We start from the raw sequence: 8,269 nt of genomic DNA on the forward strand, positions 1-8,269 counted from the left end.
GATAGTTCATATTAATAGGCTCAAGGTAAAGATGATTTTGCTAGACTCTTATTGAAGAAAGAGAGACTATCCAGTTTTATGCCATGCATTTCTCATTTCACTTTTGAGGATGAAACTAGTTACTCCCTAGCCTAAGCTTTCCTTCTATCTTTCTTTCTATTTCAAAGCTTGTGCTTCGGTTCAGATCACTGCTTACTTACTTGACTTGCCCCTTTTTTTTAAGCAAAGAGGTAGTGTAAACTAATTCAGATGTTTATAATGACACGGGAAAAGTTTGACTTCGATTTTGATAATAATCGTGTTGCCGCATTTTAGAATTCGTGAAGTATTGTTGGGTCAAATTGTAACCACCTAACCGAATTTTGGGGGAAGTGCACAGTTAGCCACTAATTAGAGATATCTTTATTCTTTAATCACTGTTTAAAATGTATTTACTCTTTATCCAGTATTTAATAAATTTTTACCCTCCCAGACAAAATACCCTTGTATTAGACGTGAGTGCTGTGTAAATATTAAGTACATGGTATCCTTAACTTCATGAATGCTGTGTAAATATTAAGGACAAAGTGTCTTGTATTTGCGCCTTCTGTTGTTAAACTTTAGGACATCATGTCCTTAACTTCATATGTGCAGTGTAAATGTTAAGGACATGTCGTCCTTAATTTCATGTGTGCAGTGTAAATTTTAAGGACATGATTTCCTTACCTTGTATTTACACCTTCTGATGTTAAACTTTATGATCTCATGTCCTTAACTTCATATGTGCAGTGTAAATATTAAGAATATGGTGTCCTTAACTTCATGTGTGCAATATAATGTTAAGGACATAGTGTCCTTAACTTTATGAGTGTAGTGTAAATATTAAGGACATGGCGTCCTTAACTTCATGAATGCTGTGTAAATATTAAGGACATGCACTATATTTGCACCTTCCGTTGTTAAGCTTTAGGACAGCATGTCCTTAACTTTATATGTGCAGTGTAAATGTTAAGGATACGTCGTCCTTAACTTCATGTATGCAGTGTATAAGTTAAGGACAACATGTCCTTAATATTTACACAGCACTCATGAAAAAAGGGTAAAAACATCTTTTCGTATTAATTTTACTAGAGTAGTGGCTATTTTTACTCAGCATTAAAAATACTGAATAAAAATTAAATACCATGTTAAAAAGTGGCTATCCCACACCATTTCTACCCGAATTTTTGAGTTTAGAACCACATCCCCTATTTGAGATATCCCGTAAGTTCATTTGGTATTTTATGATTTGCGGGTAGAGATAGTTTAGTTTTCGGGAGGGTCAGGAGTGATTTACACCACTTAGTTCCTAACTTGATGCTTTAAATTAAGATAATTGACCAATGTTAATATTTTGGGAAAACGAGCTCAGATTGGTGATTTGAAGGTTCCGATAGGTCCGTATGATAATTCCGGAATTGTACATATATTCAATTGAGCAGCCAAGGATTCTGGTGCAATTCCTACGTATTTTCTGAAAGTTAAAACTTAAAAAACTTAAGAGAGTTCATAGTTTGTTTTAAACCTTGATTCTAGTTATAATATTTTCGTTTGTGTTTGGCGCACCTGAACAAGTTCGTATAAGGTATATGGATTAGCCCGGATGGCGACGGAGGTCCCCGATTGCTCAGGTGAGTTTCGGAGTACTCAGAGGAAGTTTAAAAGTGATAAATCAGCAACCAGCTGCATGAAATGTGTAGTCTAGCCAGGATCGCGTCACGAGAGGTGGAAGACGGCCACCTGGAGGAGACATGATGGGGCTCACATCACGAGGGCCTTCGGCATCCAGCTTCAGTTGCTGAAATTTCAGTGTTTTCATATTTAACTCCCAATTTGTACTTAGACTTTATTTTATCATTTTGGGAGCTACAAGATACGAATTTGAGAGATTTTTGAAGGAGATTTTATCAAGATCAATGGGATAAGAAATTCTAACCTAGATATATAATTATCACTTGGATCTATCATCATTTTACCTCTAAATCAAGGAATCTAAAAGAAAAAAGAGGGTTTTTGACTTGAAAATTAAGAAAATATATTTAGGGGTTTTGAATAAACTCAAATTTAGAAGCTAATTATATATTTAGACTCGCGAAGTTATGAGTCAATAGGATCTGAGTTTTGTTCTAGGTTTTGACCACATGTTGATTTTTAAGATTTTGAAAAAGCTTGGAATTTTTTCATTTGGAGTTGATTCCTATTGATAGAAAAAAAAAGTTGACTCTCGTAGCTTTATTTGATCTCGCTGAGTGTTCTTGGCTAGATTATGAATGTTTGAAGACCGGAGTAGATAAAAAGGCATTTTTAAGGTTGAAGCCTACTTCACATAAAGCAAGTATCCTGGCTAACCTCGTGTTGAGGGAATTTTCTTAAAGTGCACTTATGTGCTACTTGGCACGTGTTTGGGGGTGGCATATATACGAGGTGACGAGAATATATGTGGGTGCAATGATTTATTCATGCCCGAGGCAGCTCCTTAGGCCTTTTTATACCTTGATTGGTTATATGCCTTTACTTGTTGCATGTTTCATCTGTTGTATAACTACTTGAGCATTTTACTCATGCTGAAGTAATGTTATAGGCATTATTCACATGCGAGTCTAACATTTTGAAGTTCATATACTTGTATTACATGGTAATATTGCATAATCATATATTATTCCTTATATGCACCATATTAGCATATATATCTAGTTCTCATTATTCATCTGAGATTGTTTAGGCATGTTTAATCACATTCCTATTTTTAGGCATCTGTTTAGGCATGTGGATTCACGTTTTTGTTTTGAGGCATTTGTTTGGACGCGTGCATTCACGTTCCTATATTGAGATATCTATTAGGACATATGGATTTATGTTTCTATTGCATGTGAATGTGGATCCATCCTACTAGATACACTAAATACCAGAATCTCACCGATAATATGGTGGAAGGCTTGTGGACACAAAGATTTGTGTCGTTTTTATTATAAAGTTAGAGTCTTTATCATGCATATACATTGTAGGCTATTGTTGATGCATCCCTTGTGAATGCTACTTGATGCATATTCCTTTATATGATGTTATGATGCTCCAATACATGTATTGATCATGACACCAGAAGGAACAAGTATAATCTCTCATGCTTTGACTGTGCTTAGTAGATACGTTGTTCGTTGTTGTTTTTTCTATGATTACCTATATGAACTGCACATGTTTGCAAAAAGTGATTATTCATGTTAAAACCTCATCACTACATTATTGGGGTTAGACTTGATACTTACTAAGTACACGTTATCTTTTGTAGTTATACTACAATTCTGTATATGTTTGTGTAAATACTGATACAGATACCAGCAGGACCCAATGGAGAGCTCAATAACTGATTACCTTTGGAGAGTCAAGGTAGACTTGTATTATCTGTCCGCAACACCTTAGAGTCACTTTCGTTTATTAATTATTGTTATCTTATTCAGATGGTGATGTATTTTTAGAGATTTATGTGTTTTTACTCTTAGCACTCATGATATTATGACACCTACTCCTCGGGGTTATTATGTTATATTCCATACTTATTATATCAGTAGGGATGACAATGGGGCGGGGCGGGACGGGACGGGACGGGTGCGGGGCGGGTTTGGCAAAACTCACAAAAGTTTCAACCCGCCCCGCCCCGCCCCGCATAATTATTTTTTCAGTTTTCAACCCGATCCGCTTGGACCCGCCCCGCCCTGCCCAACTTAATTTTTTATTCTTTAATTTTTTTTCTAAAACAAACTAGTTTGAAATTTTGTCAAGAAGGAAAATTCAAAATTTATTTTTTCCTTCATTTCCTATTCACTATTTTTTAAGCTAAACTAAGCTTAAAACCCAACAAGCCACTCTTTTGGGGACAAATGGACAGTCAATGTTAACAATTGCATCATAGATCGAATCTTTCTTTCTCTTTTTTTTTGATTTATATACAACAGACAAAGTTAAATAAAGGAGAATTTTGCAATGATCACAGAGAGTACGAAGGGAAAAATACTTAAAGAGCAAGTTAACCATCATAGGAGTTATTATTGGTTTCTATCATCATTCCTTTTACCCTTTTTCTTTCTTCCATTGGCTTATTCAGTGCTACATCATTCTTATATTTATTTATGCTCATTTTTTTTGTAAATAAGAACTGAAATATTGGATCCATTCTATACAGGTGATGCTAACAAAGAATAGCACTTAAGGGAAAAATAAATTTTGAATTTTCTAAAATAAATGGGTTACTATAATTTCCTATTGCTAATACGATATCTTGACTTATGTAATATCATTTTGGTGAGACTTATGCAAATTTATTAATTATAAATCAAAATAGTGTTAGTGCTAGTGAAGAAGAATGTGAAATTGTAGTTGAAATGATTGCTTTATTTCAAAAGATAAAATTCAAAGTTGCCCCGCATTAAACCGCAACCCGCCCCGCCCCGCCCCGCCCCGCACCCGCATAAAAGTAAACCCACCCCGCCCCGCACCCACCCCATTGCCATCCCTATATATCAGATTCAGACTTATGTTATGATATTAGATCTATTTATGACTTATCTTAGCTTTTTATGATGTTATATCCGGGTTTTGCTTCAGCTAGTTCTCCTAGCGAGTTAGGTTATGCGCCATTATGATCCTGGTGGGATTTGAGTCTGAAAAGTTGATATCAGAGCCTAGTTTTTATAGCTATCACAAGTCATGAGCATGTCTAGTAGAGTTTTGCAGGTGACATTTAGGAAACGTTTCCTTCTTTTATTCCTTATCGTGCTATTTGTTTAGTGCTGAAGTTTGAATCTTACTGTTTTATTCTCTCACAGATTGTGATGACACATGCATTGACAGTTGCTGAGCAGGATCAAGTTCCCGTGGTTGCACCCGTTACCCGAGAGGTAGAGGGCCCGCTAGAACTCAAACTAGGGCATGTATGGTAGCACCTATAAGAGGTGGAGCACCCGCAGGTCTTTGTGATCGTACTAGAGCTATTTTAGTTAAGCTATCTATTGTTCCATAGGTAGACCAGGTCCTAGATCAGATTGTTCCGCTGAGTCTAGCACAAGTTCCTAAGGGCTTAATTGCTACTCTAGTGTTTAGGAGACTATGATCTAGGTTTTGAGTTTCTTTGAGTGGATGTCATATGCGGAGATGATTCGTATGGTCCCAACTACTTATCAGGATGAAGGGGGAGCCTAGACCATAACGACTCATATCGTAGAGTAGGTCACTATTGTGTTTTTGAATTTAGGAGTTCCACCAATTAGAGTAGTTTATCCCATTGGTGTAGTTTGGCCAGATGTTAGGCCCTTTATGTTTGTTGAAGAGCAAAAGAGGATGGATCCGTTTCAAAAGTTAGATCTTTCATGTTTTGATGGTGATCATATAACTGATGCTCAGGATTTCTTAGAAATGTGCCATGAGATTTCACCTAACTCGGGCCTTATAGAATCCAATGGAGTTCATTTCACTACTATTCAGTTAAGAGGACCAGCCAAGAGATGGTGGCATATTTATGAGCAGGTAGGCCAGCGTGGTCACTTCCACTCAATTAGACTTAATATTTGACTCTCTTCTTGGAGAAGTTCATCTCACTCACTAAGAGGGATGACCTATGTGGTCAGTTTGAGCATCTGCTCCATGGAGCCTGTTAGTCATAGAGTATAAGATAAGGTTTACTGAGTTATCTTGCTATACAGTTTTTCTGATCCACATAGAGACTGAAAAGGTGAGAAGATTCATTGATGGGCTTAATTATTAATCTCAGTATGGTGAGAGACTGAGATAGGGACTACCTTTGGTAAAGCCATGGAGATAACATAGATGATTAAGCGTATACGGAGGCAAGGTAGAGAGGACCGAGAGGCTAAGAAGTCTCGCGATACAGTTATATTTAGTGGTGCCTCGTATAAAGGCAAGGGTTTTTATGAGTGAGATCATTCTAGTGGACCAGTTCATTCATCACTTTAGACTTCTCATGACGCTCTTGTCAGCCATGGTTCATATGTTACTCTTTTGGGGAAATTGCTCTATAGTACGTCTCCAAGGCATGATTCTTTCAGTGGTCATTCTGGTCATCAAAGGCAGACTTAGTCGTAGTAGCCTATTTCATCTAGGGGTTGTTTTGAGTATGGAGACTTGGGGCCTATTAAGAAGAATTTCACTTGATTGTAGAGTGGTATGCCTTATCAGGGTGCCCAAGCTTATGATTCTAGCTGTAATTTCTACACGGCCTGCTCTGCTAACTAGAGTTGGAGGCCAGGTGGGTAGAGTTGCGGTAGAGGTGGAGGACAATTAGGCGGAGGTCAGGCTCGTTGCTAATGCTTTTTCGGGTAGGGCTGAGGCAGTGGCATTTGATGCAGTCATTACAGGTACCAATCAGTCATAGTGATGCTTCAGTGTTATTTGATCCGAATTCTACATATTACTATCTGTTATTATATTTCACATCATATTTGAGTATCTCGTGTGAGTCGCTCGATATGCTAGTTTTATGTGTCTACACCTGTTTGGGTGTTTTAATTATGGTTGATCAGGTTTATTGATCTTATGCGGCACTATTTGTTGGCGGCCAATTTTGACCCTCCCTTTTTAAATTAATTTATTTATACTTAATAATTTGCAGTGAATGTTTTGAAAATTATTTCAATCAATAATACATATTTTCACAAAATTAATTAAGTATTAGTAGTTTTGAAATCAATAATTTAGTATTAATATTATTGTAATTATAATTCTAAATATATCATGCTTACTACTTTAAGATTATGAAAATATATTTTATATACATCACAAAGGCTTTATAATTAATTTAATGAATTACTCCTTAATTTCTAGTTAATTAGACTATTATGTTAATAATTCGAAATTAGTGTAATGTAAAAGACAAGGTATTTTATAAATAATTAATTACAATAATTAGTAGTATATTTGATAATTATATTTTTTTTTCATATTTTACTAAAATGATTAAGTTTATATAAATTAACTTCAAAGGGGTTAAAAGGCTAAAAGGCTATAATTGCAATTCTTTAATTAAGCACGAATTGGCTATCTTTTAAATTAAAACTAGCCCAATACATAGGCCCAATACGTAATTGACCCAGTCCAAACAACCCCTCCAATCCACCTTGGTAATCCACATCACCTCTTCTGAACCAATAGAAATTGCCACGTCGCCCATCTCCACCTCTCACATAAGAACCGCACACACATCTGTGCCGTTGATCCATCCGATCAACGACCCACATTTTATCTCGATTTCCCTTTAATTTTAACACCTCCCAGATCCGATCTCAACCGTTGAAACACATGGATCCAACGACTCACATATTTCCTCCTTAAAATCTTTTAATTCTTGAATTATCAGGGCCGTTGATCAAATAATCCAACGACTCAGATCTTTCCCTTCCTCTTTATCCTAGAGACCGGATGGTCTCACCCTGAAACCCTAAATCATTTCACTCTTGACACAACATCCCCTTTCCCCTTTCTCTCCCTTTCCTCTCAACCTCACATGCCCCAATCAATCAAAAACCTTGCACAAATTCATGCAAGGTCATGATTCGATCAGGAAATCATTTCCTTTGCCTCCTGAATCCACGGATCCCATTGGATTCTTCCCTGTTTCATTACATTAATTCAAAAACCTCAAATCTAAAACCCTAGACTCAAAGGTGAAACTTGGAATCTCCAGTTTTCTCTTATGCTCGATCAAATTGGAGTATGTATGAGCGTATCTCAAAGACTCATTATGATTATTCGAGGTCCAAAGGTCATTGACCTCTGGACACTGACTTCTGGACACTAAAGCTTTGACAAATGGGTTTTGCCTTCAACGGTCAACTTCTCTTCTTTCATGTAAAAACTCTTAAAATTCTCACTGATCTGTTTCTCTATTTTTCACTAACCTCTGCTTGCATCACCTAGTAATCGTCACTCTCCACTACCAAGTTTGAATCCTAAAGGTTTCAATGGCCACTATAAATAGGAGCCTTAAATGCTATCACCTAACACGCCTAAGAACACCTAACATCAGAAGAAAATTAATACACAATATAGTATCGTTTAGAAATGTTCAATTGAAGTCCGAGTTCTTACTCAATCTCTGCTTTTCTCTCTCTTTCCGGCTCTGAGTTTGTTTACTGATTGGATTTTGAGTCTTTGGCTTTCTAAACGGCTAGATTAAGTACTTGTTTGGTTTGCTGCCCTAAAAGAGGTAAGTAAAACCCCAACCCTACTCTTTTTTTTCGAATTA

This window comes from Nicotiana attenuata, unplaced genomic scaffold, assembly GCF_001879085.1.
Source record: "Nicotiana attenuata strain UT unplaced genomic scaffold, NIATTr2, whole genome shotgun sequence".
Lineage (NCBI taxonomy): Eukaryota > Viridiplantae > Streptophyta > Magnoliopsida > Solanales > Solanaceae > Nicotiana > Nicotiana attenuata.